General features: G+C 45.7%; 1 pseudogene; it reads right to left on the bottom strand.

Moving 5' to 3' along the window:
* Positions 1-826: 826 nt before the first annotated feature.
* On the bottom strand, positions 827-1,915 carry LOC112426910 (ribosomal protein uL30-like; annotated as a pseudogene).
* Positions 1,916-16,969: the final 15,054 nt, after the last annotated feature.

The following is a 16,969-nucleotide window of genomic DNA, read 5'->3' on the forward strand; positions in this document are numbered from 1 at the left end:
AAAAAATGGCTGAAGCCAAGTTTTGCTTTTATATTTCTTTTTTTTTCTTTCTTTTTTTTTTTCAGAGACAAGTGAACATTTATTTTTATGGCTTTCTTCCTATGTGTATTTCAAGTCTTTTTCAAAACAAGGCCCCAGGACTCTCCAGATTCAGTTATGTCCTTGGGCTTGGTCGGCTGCTGCAGGAGCCTTAAGGAGCCTTTTACAAATGCTAGAGTTACTCATTTATCAACATTAAACCCTAGGATAGATGCAACAGAGCAAGACTCCTTCCTCCATGGAATGTGCTGATTTCAGATGACGTGGCACCCAATGTAGAAAATGCTGGAAGTTTTCCTTGGAACTGCACTGTGATGAGAAGTGCTTGCCATGAACATAAACTACTGTCTTTTCTTTTCTTTATTTGAGATGGAGTTTTGCTCTCGTTGCCCAGGCTGGAGCGCAATGGTGTGATCTCTGCTCACCACAACCTCCGCCTCCTAGGTTCCAGCGGTTCTCCCACCTTAGCCTCCCGAGTAGCTGGGATTACAGGCATGCGCCACCACGCCCAGCTAATTTTTATATTTTTACTAAAGACGGCATTTCTCCATGTTGGTCAGGCTGGTCTCAAACTCCTGACCTCAGGTGATACGCCCACCTCAGCCTCCCAAAGTGTTGGGATTATAGGCTTGAGCCATCGCGCCTGGCCAGCTACTGTCTTTTCTTTTCAGTTTTTGAAGATAAAGCAGGAAATAATCTCTGAAGTACTTGATAAAAATTCCCAAAACAACAAAAACACATGCTTCCACTTCATTGATAAAAATTTATCGCAGTTTGGCACCTGAGTCTAGTTCAGCTGACAGATGAGCTGATTGATGCATTCACCCTGATAACCAGGCGTGCCCATCTCCTTGAGGAAGCCCACTCTATTTTTGGTAGCATCTTGGGCCACTGAGAGGTGGAAAGGACGCAAGAACCATGAGAGCTCCTGGAAATGCTTCCCTGGGAAGGCAATTTAGTGAATGAGGTCTTCCAAGCAAATGACACCAAACTTCCCCAGGTCCTCCTCAATCACTGTGTTGTCTGTCAGAGGGATGGTCTTCCTCTTCTTTTTTTTTTTTTTTTGAGACAGAGTTTTACTCTGTCGCCCAGGCTAGAGTGCAGTGGCGTGATCTCGGCTCACTGCAAGCTCTGCCTCCCGGGTTCACGCCATTCTCCTGCCTCAGCCTCCCGAGTAGCTGGGACTACAGGTGCCCGCCAACATGCCTGGCTAATTTTTTGTATTTTTAGTAGAGATGGGGTTTCACCGTGTTAGCCAGCATGGTCTCGATCTCCTGACCTCGTGATTCACCCGCCTCGGCCTCCCAAGGTGCTGGGATTACAGGCATGCGCCACCACACCTGGCCGATGGTCTTATTCTTGACCTTGGCTGGTCTATGTTTCAAAATGAGTTCCCAGACAGACTTCAGATTTGGAAATCCTCAGGTCACATAAGGTTCCACTATACGTAGCGTTTTTAGGTTCTAGGGGGTGACTTTTTACAAAGACACCACTAAAAATTTTCTTTAGGCGAAGTCTTGCAATGGTTTTCTGCACCAGTAAACTCACACCATCAATCCTTTTGATGCATACAACAAAGGCCAAGGAATGTTTATCTGGCAATTCCAAGGCATGAGGTTTCGCTTCTAGTCGTCTGAGATGCACCTTGTCACGTTTCTCCTGCCAGGAATCATGTAGGAATGATTCCAGTCGCTTAAACCTGAGCCCTTTTCCTTTCCTCTGCTCCTGCTTTGCCAAAAGTGCCTGCTTTGCCTGGGTGGCTTTGAGGGCTTGATAAGACCTCCTATTTTTCAGGAGATTTTCTGGAACCAAAAGGATTTTTCTTTGCTCTTGCTCCGCCATCTTTCTAGTGGTGCAGCTACTGATCATTTTCTTTCTTTTGTTGCTTTCTTTCTTTCTCTTTCTTTCTTTCTTTCTTTTCTTTTCTTTTCTTTTCTTTTCTTTTCTTTTCTTTTCTTTCTTTTTCTTTTTTTTTGATGAAGGCTCGCTTTGTCGCCCACGCCACTGCGCCCGGCCTATATTTCTTAAAGAACTATAATTTTTATTTTTTTTTATTTTTTTGAGATGGAGTTTCGCTCTTGTTGCCCAGGCTGGAGTGCACTGGCGCGATCTCGGCTTACTGCAACCTCTGCCTCCCGGGTTCAAAGGATTCTCCTGCCTCAGCACCCTGGATAGTTGAGACTACAGGCATGCACCACCACACCCAGCTAATTTTGTATTTTTAGTAGAGATAGGGTTTCACCATGTTGGTCAGGCTGGTCTTGAACTCCTGACCTCAGGCAATCCACCCACCTTGGCCTCCCAGAGTGCTGGGATTACAGGTGTGAGCCACTGCGCCCTGCCAAGGACAATAAATTTTAAAAGAAATGACAGGACAAAGAAAATCTGGCTGGGGCAGTAAAATTTTCAAGGGGAGATCTATGTTGGGGAGAGGGTGTGAAACAGGTAGAAGATATGGATTACTTTGTTAAGTGTGTTTATTCTGGTCCCTTGTGGACTCTAAGGGCTATTTTCTCACCCTGGGGAGCAGAGGCAAAAAGTTTGGGAGGGGCATAAGGATTCAGTGTTGCCCAGGGGGTGTGGTCCCAGCCCTAGGTCTCCCAGGCTCTCAGGCCTCTGAAGGACACAAGAGAAAACTGAAAACTTCCCTTAAGAGCAATGACATTTCTTCTCTTACAGTGCCCACCCCTCAGCGTGGTACCTATCACCCACAGTCTGGAAGAGCTCTGGGAGGTGCTGGAAGCTCCCGTGGGGGTCTGGACCCTCCTGGGAAAGAACCAGGGGCAGAGTTCACAATCCTGGAGGTCAGCCTCTGAGGCCCATGTCACCAGGCCAGTGGATCCACTGAATGGCCCCTGGCTCAAGCATTGCCAGCAGTGGGGACAGGCGAAGGAGCACAGGCCCACTGGGCAGCAGGAAGCAGGTGTGGACCTCGCTGTGGGAGAAGTGGGTGCTGTACCAGCTGCAGGAAAAAGGTCACTCCCCGGAGTACCTGGGGCCTGGCTGAAGGTACTGGCGAAGTGTGGCTGCACTGGGGACGGGAATGAGGTACTGGGTGAATGCCAGATGTTGATGCCGGGCAGAGACTGCAGGTTTGGGGAAGGTCTGGCTGCAGGGAGCCTTGGCCAAAAGCTCAGAGACCAGGTCAGTGTTTCTGACGCCAAGGGCTTATGACAGCTCCCAAAGAGACTCCTGCTGGTCCCTTCCAAATGTGTTATTTTTCTGAGCGGCCACTGGGAAACTGCTGATTCAAAACTTACCTCTTGCCTTGTCAACTCCCCAAGGCCTACTCATATTCAACCTTCACAACAGCAGCATTCAGATGGGTACCCCTGAGAGCCACCCTCATCCCCCACCCCCAGACAGTGCTGGCCAACTGAGGAGCTCACCAGGCAGTGACATTCCCGCATGCCTCAAGGCCAACCGGAGGAGCCGCCATCAACCACACAGACAGCTGTTCCAGGGCCCAGGGGCCTGGAGAGAGAAAGGTGAACTTTCTTCATCCTAAACTTGAATTCACGCACTGCCACTGAATGGGCCGATTCATAGCATGGCCTGACTGTAGTCCCATGGAATGTCACCAGTCAAATTAAGTGCTGGGCGTGGTGCCTCATGCCTGTAATCCCAGCACTTTGGGAGGCCAAGGAGGGTGGATCACCTGAGATTAGGAGTTCAAGAGCAGCCTGGCAAACATGGTGAAACCCCATCTCTACTAAAAATACAAAAATTAGCTGGGTGTGGTGGCACATGCCTGTAATCCCAGCTACACCAGAGGCTGAGTCAGGAGAATGGCACGAACCCGGGAGGCAGAGGTTGCAGTGAGCCGAGATCACACCGCTGCACCCGAGCCTTGGTGACAGAGTGAAACCCTGTCTTTAAAAAGAAAGAAAAAAAAAAAGGCCGAGCACGGTGGCTCACACCTGTAATCTCAGCACTTTGGGAGGCTGAGGCAGGCCAATCAACTGAGGTCGGGAGTTTGAGACCAGTCTGACCAACATGGAGAAACCCCATCTCTACTAAAAATACAAAATTAGCCAGTCGTGATGGCGCAAGCCTGTAATCCCAGCTACTCAGGAGGCTGAGGCAGGAGAATCACTTGAACCCAGGAGACGGAGGTTGTGGTGAGCTAAGATTGTGCCATTGCACTCTAGCCTGGGCAACAAGAGCGAAACACCATCAAAAAAAAGAAAAGAAAGAAAAAAAGAAAGAAGGAAAGGAAAAAGAAGCCCAGTCTGGGCCAGGTGTGGTGCCTCACACCTGTAATCCCAGCACTTTGTGAGGCTGAGCTGGGGCAGATCCCCTGAGGTCAGGAGTTCATGACCAGCCTGGCCAACATGGTGAAACCGTGTCTCTACTAAAAATAAAAATAAAAATTAGCCAGGTGTGGTGGCAGGTGCCTGTAATCCCAGCTACTCGGGAGGCTGAGGCAGGAGAATCACTTGAACCTGGGAGGCGGAGGCTGCAGTGAGCAGAGATCGCTCTACTGCCCTCCAGCCTGGTCAGCAGAGCGAGACTGTCTCAAAAAAAAAAAAAAAAAAAAAAAAAAAATTTTGTAGCAGGACGAGCCAGACAAGAACCCCTCAGACACCGAATTGTGAAAGAAAGGGCTTTATTCAGCTGGGAGCATCAGCGGACTCACATCTCCAAAAACCGAGCTCCCCAAGTAAGCAATTCCTGTTCCTTTTAAGGGTTCACAACTATAAGGGGGTCTGCATGAGGGGGTCGTGATCGACTGAGCAAACAGTGGGTAGTGACAGGGAGCTGCATGCACCAGTAATCAGAAAGGAACAGAACAGGACTGGGATTTTTTTACAATGCTTTTCCATACAATGCCTGGAATCTATAGATAACACAAGCAGTCAGGTCAGGGTTTTTGTTTTGTTTTGTTTTGTTTTTTTGAGTTGGAGTCTTGCTCTGTCACCCAGGCTGGAGTGCAGTGGTGCGATCTCGGCTCACTGCAACCTCCACCTCCCAGGTTCAAGCAATTCTCCTGCCTCAGCCTCCTGAGTAGCTGGGACTACAGGCGCCCGCCACCACGCCCGGCTAATATTTTGTATTTTTGGTAGAGACGGGGTTTCACTGTGTTAGCCAGGATGGTCTCAATCTCCTGACCTCATAATCCACCCGCCTCGGCCTCCCAAAGTGCTGGGATTACAGGCGTGAGCCACCGCGCCTGGTCTAGGGGTTGATTTTTAACTACCAGGCCCAGGGTGCGGTGCTGGGCTATCTGCCTGTGGATTCCATTTCTGCCTTTTAGTTTTTACTTCTTTTTTTGGAGGCAGAGACTGGGCATAAGACAATATGAGGGGTGGTCTCCTCCCTTAAAGTGAGAAAGAAAAGGTCAAGATCCCAGGCTCCAGGAAATGTAATAAATTCAGGTCAGCAAAAATGAGTCACACCAGGACCAAGGAACATATAAGTAGCGTTTCTTCCTAAACAAAATAGTCCTCTTCAGCTGGGACTGAGACGTCAGCCGCTTTTGTCCCCTTTCTGCCTTTCTCTCAGGCTTCCTCCTTCCTGGGGATGCTGGGCATTTTGACCTCACAGCTGGGCCTCCTCCTGCTCTCAGGAGATGAGGATGTAAGGTCAGCTGAGAGAAAGGAAAAATAGACCTAAAGTTAGGCAGGCAAGTTTTCATTAACCTGCCAGCTGCTCCCCTAATAGAGAAGAAGCAGCCCCAAGCTTACAGAATGAGGGGTTTATATTGGGGAGGGGAGTTTGAGGGAGTTCTTTGGTATGGCCACATCCTGGGTTGTTTGCTGGTTAATTTTGCTATGTATTACCTTGTGACATCTATTACAGGAGGGTGAAGGTAAAGTTTATGTTTCCCACGACCTCCCCCATCAGGTGTGGGTGGTTTGTAATTGGGGTTTGCTTATTGCAGCAAGGTCTGACAAGTGAAGTCTGCTGGCTTCACTGTGGCACCTAGATAAGGGCTTAGAAATATAAAGAGGCTTGGGGGAAGGGTGGGCAGCACCAAGAAGCTTTCTTGGGCATTTTGTCCCTAACATTCCAGCCTTTTAATAGGTAATAGAAGAGGAGTGCCATTGTCTGGCTGCTTCTTGCTGGGAAGGGGCGACGGTTGTTGGGGAAGGCTGGATGGTAGGGATTGCTGTTTTTAGAGCCATTGGTATTCCCGGAGCAGCATTATATCTTGTCTTGTCCCCGTAGGTAAAGGCTCTGATAAGGTCCTATAAAAACTGGGCGAGAAGGTGTAAGAGACAAGGGCCAAATGCTAGAAAAAGAAAAATGGTTATGGCCGGGCCTAGGTGGGTCAAGCCGTGGAAACTAGGTGTTAAAAGACCAGGAGGGCCACACTAGCCATCGAGGGATGTTTTCTTTAATTTTTTGTCCTTGGTCCTTTAGTCTTTTTACAGCATGTTGTACTAAGCCAGATTAGTTAAGATAAAAGCAACACTGTTCATCTAGAAAAGGGCAGAATCCTCGTTTTTCGCCTGTGAGTAGGTGTAAGTTTCTGTGATTTTGAAGAACCATCACTGCTAAATAATTTATTTGTGATTGGAGAGTTGTAACGGATTTGGCTATTTTTTCCAAGCTATTTGTGAGGTCTTTGGAGAGGGATTGGTAATAGGAAACGGAGGTGGTTAATCCTGCAACCCCAGTTCCAACTCCTGTAGTTATTCTGAGGTCTACTCATAGAGGTATGAGTTGTATAGCATGGTGGTGTCAGACAGGGGTATTAACGGTGATTGGTAGGGGTTGGTCTCCTGAGGCAACGTTGATTTTTGGACTGAGGAAAACCAGGCTGCAGGTGCCCATCCAGTTAGATGGGAGGCAAATATAAGTTAAGGTACTGCATAGGAAAAGTATGCCTTGGTCTGGTAGACAGAACTGGTTGTGTATGCTAAAAATATATACTATTTTGTTATTTTCATGCGTTTATACTCCTAGGGTCCCGGCGAGGGCTGCTGCTGTAAGTGGTTGTAAAGGGGTGTTTGGTTTAGGCTGGGAGGCTGTGGGGTTCTTTTTTTCTCAGTGTAAGAGGAAGCGTTTTGTGTCCACTAAGATTCAAGTGGGCGTGTTGTTTAATGTTGGGATAAGGAGACAGTCGCGGGTGGTGGGTGTAGGGTAGGGATGGTGCAGGGAGAGGGGAGTCAAGGGAAGAGGGATAAACAGGGGAGGTGGTGGCCATTATAGTACCCTTAATTTTTGTTAAGGAGGTGGAGGCTAGAGAAACGAAGCCTGTCTTTATTGTTGGCGGCTTTGAGAATAGTATGTTCGGTGGGAGGTTTCAGTTGTAGGGTAAAGTTGCAGTTTGGAATTCAGGTGGCTGAGGGGAATGCCAGAGGGTAGATGTCGTTGTACGCACAGTAGTGCTGGATAGAATAAGATTGTGTGGGTTGTTATGGCTCCTAATACGGGTTTATCACGGCTGCAGTAGGGGGATAGGTTGTGTAAATAGGGATGTAAGGTTGTAACAGCTGGACCAAACTCATTAGTTAACTGGGGGGAGATTTCTGTTAATGCCTGTATGTCAAGTTTGTGGGGGCTGTTAATGAGGATTTCGGGATGGTAGGTTACTTGGTTGGAAGTCCAGTTATAGGCTGAGGCAGGGATTGCATTGTATATTGTGGAGAGGAGGGATAGAAGAGGTTCCTGAAGGTAGGGCCTTAGCTTCAATTACTCAGTCAAGGGAAACAACCACATACCCAGCAATTTTGGGGGAGCCAGTGGGCACGGAAGAGGAGCTATTTATAAATGGCTGGTCATTGGGGTTGGTGAGAGGCTGGGAGGAAATGTTTGGAAAGTGTGGTTGCAGATGATCTAGGATGCTAGTGCAAGAATGAGTAGGAGGCGAAGAATATACAGGGAGTGAGGATGCTGTGTTGAGGGGAGCACTTTTGACAAGACTGAATTTGGGGTTTTCCATAAAGAGGGCATGGAGTAAGCCAGGCGCGGTGGTTCATGCCTGTAATCCCAGGACTTTGGGAGGCTAAGGCGGGTGGATCATGTGAGGTCAGGAGTTCAGGACCAGCCTGGCCAACATGGTGAATCCCTGTCTCTACTGAAAATACAAAAATTAGCTGGGTGTGGTGGCACACGCCTGTAATTCCAGCTACGCAAGACGCTGAGGCAAGAGTGAAACTCCATCTCAAAAAAAAAAAAAAGGCATGGAGTAATTGAATCCATGAAGGAGGAAGAGAGCCTAATGCTCAGGAGGAGGGGAGATCCTGTAGATTATGACGACTGTGGACAGTGGTATTCTGGCTGAAAGTTGGTTTCCTGCCTTTTAGAGCTAAAATGGGCACCACTGCTAGTGCTTTAAGACAGGTTGGTCACCCTTTGACTGTTATCTAGTTGTTTAGAGAGTTAAGTTACAGGGGCAAAAAAAGGAGGAATTTTTTCCGGTTGTCCTAAGACATCGAGGGTTATTGCTCGGTTTTTGGCAGTATAGAGTGAAAGGTTGGGAGATATTAGGTAAGGACAGAGTTGATACAGTGACAAGAGCGGTTTGGAGTTTGCAGAAGCTGGGGAGTATGTTATGTGAGGAGTTTAGGGGTTCATTGAGAGGGCCTTTGGCCACTTTATAAAGGGGGTGAGCTAGGAGGGTAAAGTTGGGAATCCATATTCTAAAGAAGCCTGCTAACCCTAGGAAGGAATGGATTTCTCTTTTGGAGGAGGGCGGGGATAGATTATTTATTAATGCTGCTCGGGCTGGGGTCATAGCCCGGGCCCCAGGGGAAAGCTGAATTTCTAAGTAGGTTACCATGGAGGTGGAGAGTAGTGGGAGTTTGAAAAGGATATCTCTGCCCAGGAGCAGAGTTGGACATGAGGGCAGGACTAAGGAAGAGTGAGTGAAGGAAAAGCTGTGCAGGGAGCAGAAGAGTGGAGGGGTGGCTCGGGGTTTGGAGACTTGTCCATCAATTCCTACAACAGAGACCTGGGAGGACTGGGTGGGTCCCGAAAAATTAGGTAAAGCAGCGTAGGTTGTCCTGGTATTAATTTAAAAATATATATATACTGGCCTACTTGCCACCATTCGGGTTACTTTTGGCTTGAATGAAGAGATGGTAGTTGTGGGGGGCGTTCGTTCCAGGGCACCGTCAGTCTTCAGTGGCAAGGCCGATGAAATCTGAGTAGGAGGTTTTGGCCGGCTCAGGAGGGGATGGGGGTGGCCCTTGCTGGGGCCTCTCACAGTCTGACTTCCAGTGGGGTCCTCCACAGAGGGGGCACGGCCTGGTGGGCTTTCCTGGGTTTGGGCATTGTCTGGACCAGTGGCCTTTATTGCCACACTTGAAATAGGTGCCAGATGGGGTGAATTGTTAGGAGGCGTCCATGTGGAGCTGTGGCCCCGTGGGCCTGCAGGGCCTCTGATGGTGAAGGCAAGCATTTGAAACTTTGCCAGTTTTTGCCTTTTATTTTCCTCATTATGATTGTTAAAGATTTTGAAGGCTAAATTAAGAAGGTCTCATTGTGGGGCTTGAGGGCCTTTGTCAAGCTTCTGAAACTTGCATCAAATATTGGGGGTGGATTGGGAGATGAACTGAAGGTTTAAAATAGTGGTTCTTTTTGGGCTGGCTGGGTCTGGGTTGGTATATTTTCTCATGGCTTCAGTTAAATCAGAGAGGAAAAGGGTTGGGTTTTCATTAGGACTTTGGGTGGTTTCTGAAAGTTTTTTATAGTTTACTGCTTTATACACATCCTTTTTGAGTCCTGCAAGAAGACATACAATCATGTGGTCTTGATGGTGGCTTGCAGAGGCCCTGTCTTGATAATCCTAGAGGGGTCCTGGTTGGGGACTGCGTTTGCACCAGTAGGCTGGGCAGGAGCCTGGTGATGAATGGTATCAGCATGTGCCTGAGCTAGGGTCCAGATACAGTCTCAGTCTTCTGGGGTGAGGATGGAAAAGAGGATAATGTAGAGGTTGTGCTAGGTTAGTTCGTAAGACTAGGTAAAGGTGCTGGAACTTCCTAATAGAAGAGGTAGGGTCTTCTGGAAATGAACCAAGTCTTTTGTTAATTAGAGAGAGATCACCAAAAGAGAAGGGAACATGAACTCTAACAATACTTTCAGCTCCTGCTGCTTCCTGAAGGGGAAGTAAAGGAGCTGGTTGCTGAGCATGTTGGGCCCAAGAGCGGGTGAGGGGCGGAGACGGAGAGGACTCAGAGTCAGAAAGGGGGTGGTTTGAGAGATGAGGGGAAAGGGGTGGAGCCGGAACGGGGGCATACAGTGGAGGATTAGGATGCTCCTGTGGAGGATCGTGATGCTGTCGGGGAGGGGGAAAATTGGCGGGGTCAAGGGAAGAGGAATCATCCGCTGGGGCTGTGGGGAGGGGGACAGGAGATGAGTCAGGTTTGGAGCAGAGGAGGATTTGGAAAGTAGAACAAGACTGACAGAGGGAAGGGTGGTTGCAGAGAGTGAAGATGTAGCAGGACAAGCCGCAGACAAAACCCCTCAGACACCGAGTTAAAGAAGGAAGGGCTTTATTTGGCCAGGAACTTCGGCAAGACTCATGTCTCCAATAACCAAGCTCCCTGAGTGAGCAATTTCTGTCCCTTTTAAGGGCTCAGAACTCTAAGGGGGTCCGCATGAGAGGGTCGTGATTGACTGAGCAAGCAGGGAGTACGTGACTGGGGGCTGCATGCACCGGTAATTAGATTGGAATGAAACAAGATAGGGATTTTCACAGTGCATTTCTATACAATGTCTGTAATCTATAGACAACAATCGATTAGGTCAGGGGTCGATCTTTTAACTACCAGGCCCAGGGTCTGGCACCAGGCTATCTGCTTATGGATTTCATTTCTGCCTTTTAGTTTTTACTTCTTTTTTTGGAGGCAGAAATTGGGCATAAGACAATATGAGGGGTGGTCTCCTCCCTTCCGCCCCTTTGAGATGCTCACTCATTGGTGGGCGTTCTCACTTTCATTCTCACTATCCATGTCTTCTTGCAAGACAGATTGATAGTGATTCATATAGTACACTTGTGCTGAAGCATTTTGGTGAACTAAGGTAGCGATGAAGCTTTTTATCATTTGAAGAAGTACAGGTAGCAAACAAGCGAGCAGTAAGCAGGTTTCTGTCACTATTATAACTCCTATTATAAGAGTTTTAAACCTTTTTAGTGCTGGGAACCATTTTCCAAACATGGCCCCAGGATCAAATCCATGCCACACTTGCAGAGGCACATGTGCCAGTTTTGTCTTATCTCTAACTATGTCTTCAACTACTTGCCCTTGATCATCTATGTGTAGACAGCAATTAGTAAGGTTAAATTTTCTACAGACCCCTCCTTCAGGGCTAGCAAGTAGTCGAGAGCTAATCTATTTTGATAGATAGCCTTTCTCACCTGAGTTTCTTGCCAGGCCAGAATAGTCAAGGCTCTGCCAGTCTTATTAGTGATTATTTCTAAGATAGCTTGTAACCGTATGATTTGGTTGAGCATGTAAATGGGAGTCGGGTATCCCTATGAACCGTCTTGTTCCTAAGTACCAGGCCCATAATATTGTATGATTCTCTGAGGGGGCCATTCATCATCTTTTTAATTTTCTATAGCTATGCTTCTCTTTTTGCGGGAAGCACAGAGAGGGAAGCTCAGGAGTTCACCTGTTTTTATGGACAGTAGGAAGCAAGATGGTTTAATAGTGCCAATAACACAACTACCTGCCCACTGGTTGGGTAATTTGGTGTAAGCTCTATGCCCACATATCCAGTGTAATCTAGTGGGGGCTGTCCAGTCCTGGTGGGACTCCGGATGGGTTCACACAGTTTGCAACTTTGGGAATTTACTAAATGGGTTTTTCTTAGTGTGGTTTGAACTCCACTAGGTGGCTGTTTTTGTAGTAGTATTATACAGTTTTTGCCCAAGGCAGCTGAGTCTTCCCACAGGAAGGGTGAAGTCCTTCCCTACTCTTGCTATACAGTATTGTGTAATGACTGAGGCTTTTAGGACCCAGAAGTTATCAGGGTGATTCTTTTGAGCTGGCAATTCATCAGGAACTGGGTCTGTAGATACTAATTCTCAGGCTTCCCATGGCCGTTGATCTCCCATTACAGTTCCTCTGCATACATAACATGAAGTGACATTGAGAGACTGGGCTACATGCTCAACTAATTGCAAAAACAAATTTCTTGTTTTTCCTGGAATTTCTGGTACTGACACATTCAGTTCATCATAGAAGATTTGAAATACTGGCTCAGGAGAGCATTTGTAAACTTCTCCTCAAACCACGATATTTACTCAAGGATCTAGTCTAGCCTCATCCATTCCTAGGATTACATGCTCCCTTTCTTTCCAGTGAGGATCAAGGGGGTTGGTTATTACTAGTTCTAAGGGGTTACACTGACCACTGGTACAGGAAGGGCTACTTTTCCTTTTCTGAAGGTGGACAGGATCTTTTTTATTTTTTATCTAAGTAGCCTAAATGACACAAGACCACTATCCACATTCTTTTCCACACAGTCTTAATTCATGACAAATGTACTTATTTTCTGCCATATAGCCTCTTTCCTAATTAAAGAGAACCACATCCTATTCCTAACTTATTACAATTAATGACAGCACAAGCATCAAACTTCAACGTGACTTGTTTGGACACCCCTTTTTCTTTTGTTTTCGCTAACCCTTTACTCGTTTCATTTATGAGCCCCCACTAGTCCTCAGGCCTTAATCTTATTTTAAAAACTGTGGCCATGGGAGGCTCAGATGGGTCATAACACACATCAGGTTGGTCATTTCCTGGGCTACATACCTTGCATAGAATAGCATTATACAAACAAGTTTTTTGGGGTTTTTTTTGTTTTTTTGTTTTTTTATTTTTTTTTTTGAGATGGAGTCTCGCTCTGTCGCCCAGGCTGGAGTACAGTGGCCGGATCTCAGCTCACTGCAAGCTCCGCCTCCCGGGTTCACACCATTCTCCTGCCTCAGCCTCCCGAGTAGCTGGGACTACAGGTGCCCGCCACCTCACCCGACTAGTTTTTTGTATTTTTTTAGTAGAGACGGGGTTTCACAACCAGTTTTTTTTTTAGAGTCCCGATACACTTATAATAATCATAAAATAATAGGACTGTAGCAACTTTTTGTCCTACCTCACTGATTTGATGTATACACTGGGAACAGTCCTCAGTCTAAGGAAGGTCGGTTAAAGTCCTTACTGTACAAGTCCAAATTTTAAGGAAAATGAGTCCTGCGATGACTTTTCTCATGCTTCGGCTGTGTGTGGACCAGTCAGCTTCCAGGTGTGACTGGAGCATGGCTTATTGTCTTCTTCAGAGTCACTTTGCAGGGGTTGGTGAAGCTGCTCCCGTCCACATACCTCTCACAGTCTACTGATGTTTAAGGATGTTCTCGGAGGTTGGGCCTGCTAGAATAAACTGAGTCCAACCCCTCTACACAGTTATGTTCAACTGGGCTCTCTGATACCAGGAGCAAGGTGACAGGGTTTAGGGTGTTGCAAACTTCAATGGTTATGTGGGGATTTTCACATAGCAAGCTTTGGTACTTGGTTAATCTAGCATTTGTTAACCAATGATGTCCTTTGGTAGTCATTAAAGTTATCACAGCATGGGGGGCCTTTATATTCAGGTTTTTCCCAAGGGTTAATTTATCTGCTTCTTGTGCTAACAGGGCCGTTGCTGCTAGGGCCCTTAGACATGGGGGCCAGGCTTTGGAAACCCTGTCTAGTTGTTTTGAGAGATAGGCCACTGGCCTTGGCCAGGGCCCCACAGTCTGGGTTAAAACTCCAACTGCAGGCTGGGCGCAGTGGCTCAAGCCTGTAATCCCAGCACTTTGGGAGGCCAAGATGGGCGGATCACGAGGTCAGGAGATCGAGACCATCGTGGCTAACACGGTGAAACCCCGTCTCTACTAAAAATACAAAAAACTAGCCAGGCGAGGTGGCGGGGGCCTGTAGTTCCAGCTACTCTGGAGGCTGAGGCAGGAGAATGGCGTAAACCCGGGAGACGGAGCTTGCAGTGAGCTGAGATCCAGCCACTGCACTCCAGCCTGGGTGACAGAGCGAGACTCCATCTCAAAAAAAAAAAAAACTCCAACTGCCATTTTTTATCTTTCTGACACATAGGGCATAAAGGATTTTGTCAGGTCAGGTAGCCCCAGGGCTGGGGCCGACATGAGTTTTTCTTTTAATTCATGAAAAGCTTGTTGCTGGTTGTAATAGATGTAGTTTATCCAATTTACATTTTTATTAACTGTTACCCACCAAAATATTGACTCACATCCTGCAGCTATTTGATTTTAGGCTTTAAATTGATCTGGTATTGCCCATGGGACTCCAGTTGTGTCTAAATGGATGTGAGAGTTGAAAGACCCATAAGGGGCTTCTCTCACTTTACGACGTCTTATTTTTCCTCCCTCTGGTTGATGAAATGCCAGGGTGAGAGGGATAGCCAATTGGACTAAAGCACAAGTGCCACTCCATTTATTCGGCAGAGTGCCCAGTAAATGTCCACCACAATACCACCACACATCTGCTTGGGGATGAACGAGGGCTGACTAATTGAAAACCTCTTGAAAATTTTTAAGCTCATTGCATCCCTTCAGGTCTCCAAGGAATGCTAACTGTCCTCCCTGTCATGAGAGACACAAAATGAACTTAAGTGTTGGGAGACGAAGGCTGGATGGCCCTTGGGGGCTGACCCGCAGGGTGCCAGACTTCAGAATATAGCCAAGAGAGCTTGGCACAACTTATTACTCCAGACTGTAGAATCCTGGAAAACAGCTACCATGTAGCCCATGCCTGGTTGACTGGAGGACCTCCTTAGTGGAAAGGGGACAATCTGGGCCTCTGGCCTGCCACGTGCAAAGCATAACAATTGCTTTTGCTTAACTTGCAGATGGAATATTTGATCCGTTCTAACCAGGCATTTGCATCTTGGTGTGCCGTCTTAATTGTCAAAGTTTGTTTTAAGTCTTTAACTTCTATGATCCTCTAGTAAAATGAATGTATGATTTTGGGAAATTATAAAAACCAGTTGAGGCAGTCCATCCTTGCTCTTTAGTGGTCCACAGAATGTTGGACCAACTACAGCATAAAATCTCTACATTGGGGAGCAAGACTCCTGGTTGACACTGGAGTCTTTAGTGAAATTTCCCCAGATTAAATGGTCCTAATTTAATAATGCCCAGTCTGAGGAGAGTCAGGAAGGACAGAGGTACATTTCTGAAGTGGAGAGCTGTCTTTGACTTGGCAAGCCTGCACAGGGTACAACAAGGCAAGCATTAAATGCGATAGTTTGAGGCAAAAATTGACTTGGTTATGTTAATAACCAGATGGTCAGCAATAGAGTGAGGAAAGAAGGAAGAATAATAGAATAGATGAAAGAGTTAAATTTTTCTTAGCTTTAGTTTGGTAGGGTTTTTCTCTGGGATTGTGGCCCAAGACTCTGGAGAGCGTGGTGCTTTGACTTGGGTGTGATGAGTCCATCCTTTTTCTGCTATACAAGGAGCAGTCTTGGTGGTTAGCAGCACAAGGTAGGGTCTTTCCTAGGCTGGCTCGAGTTTATCTTCTTTCTACCCTTTGATAAGAAGGTGATGTTCAGGCTGGTGCTGGTTTACTGGAAATTCTAGGGGAAGTACCTGTGCTAAAAGACTTTTAGTTTTGAGGGAAAGGAAATTGGAAGATAAACCAAGTATATAATTTCTAAGAAATTGACTTTTTGTTTTAAATGTGGGGACATCAACAGTGGACTTTGTAGTCTTTGGTGCCTTCTTACTGAGAAGTTTCCTTTAGCACTGATTTTTATTAGTTTTTAGACCAAAGAAAGCCAAACACCATTTTATATTTAATAATGCTTCTTCTATGATTTTTATACCAGACAAACTAAATTTCACCTTTATATTAGTGTGCTATTAATGTTAAACTTAGTTTTAATAAAACTTTGTTTACATATTTATTCAATTTTTAATGTCAGACCATAAGGTAAGATTTTTATAGACTCTTTTTAACTTTTTATAATCTTTGTTAAAGAGCAGATTAGTGATTTAAGAAAAATCTGCTGTGTCTTTATTTTAATGTCCAGTTCACAGAAAAACTGGATGATACTCCTTTAACTTTAGCTAATGTGTTTACACACAGAATTTTTAAAAATATAATTAACATTTTAAAACTTGTTTAAACCTTCAAAACAAAAAAATTTTTAACCTTTTAATGTAGGTAAAAATTTACGTTCTTAAACCTCCTTAAAATCCTTTTACCAAACGTATATTTTACTTTCTTTATACACCTTGCACATAAACTGTTGTTTTTTTTTTTCCAGTAGTTTTACATTCAGGAGGCCTAGTTACTTTTAAATTATACAACATTTCTTGCATAAACTCTTTTTTTAATAACATTTTTCTCTTTCACGACTTTCACAGACAACTCTCCAACGTGCCTCAACTTTCTGACTTATTACAAACATTTATTTCTTTAAACAACCAGTTAATTTATTTCAGGTCAAAAATTTACCATAGAACACTCTTTTGACATAAATTCTGCTCCCCCCCTTTTTTCCTTTTTTTTTCCCGAAGATGATAACTATTATTTTCCAAAGCGAACTTCTTTTATGTCTGTGGACTAGACTGTCTAGGGCCACAAGATTAGAAGTTACTATAATACATGTTACACTGTTAACTTTTAGCAAACTTTACTTTTGTTGAAAACCTTGTAAGTCTGGTTTTTTAATTATCCTTTGCTATTAATGAGACCTTGTTTTGTCCAAATTAACTTAGAATTGGTGTCAGGCCTCTGAGCCCAAACTAAGCAATGGTATCCCCTGTGACATGCACATATACATCCAAATGGCCTGAAGCAACTGAAGATCCACAAGAGAAGTGAAAATAACCTTAACTGATGACATTCCACCATTGTGATTTGTTTCTGCCCCACCCTAACTGATCAGTATACTTTGTAATCTCCCCCACCCTTAAGAAGGTTCTTTGTAATTCTCCCCACCTGGAAAATGAACTTTG

Source organism: Macaca nemestrina, chromosome 18, assembly GCF_043159975.1.
Source record: "Macaca nemestrina isolate mMacNem1 chromosome 18, mMacNem.hap1, whole genome shotgun sequence".
Lineage (NCBI taxonomy): Eukaryota > Metazoa > Chordata > Mammalia > Primates > Cercopithecidae > Macaca > Macaca nemestrina.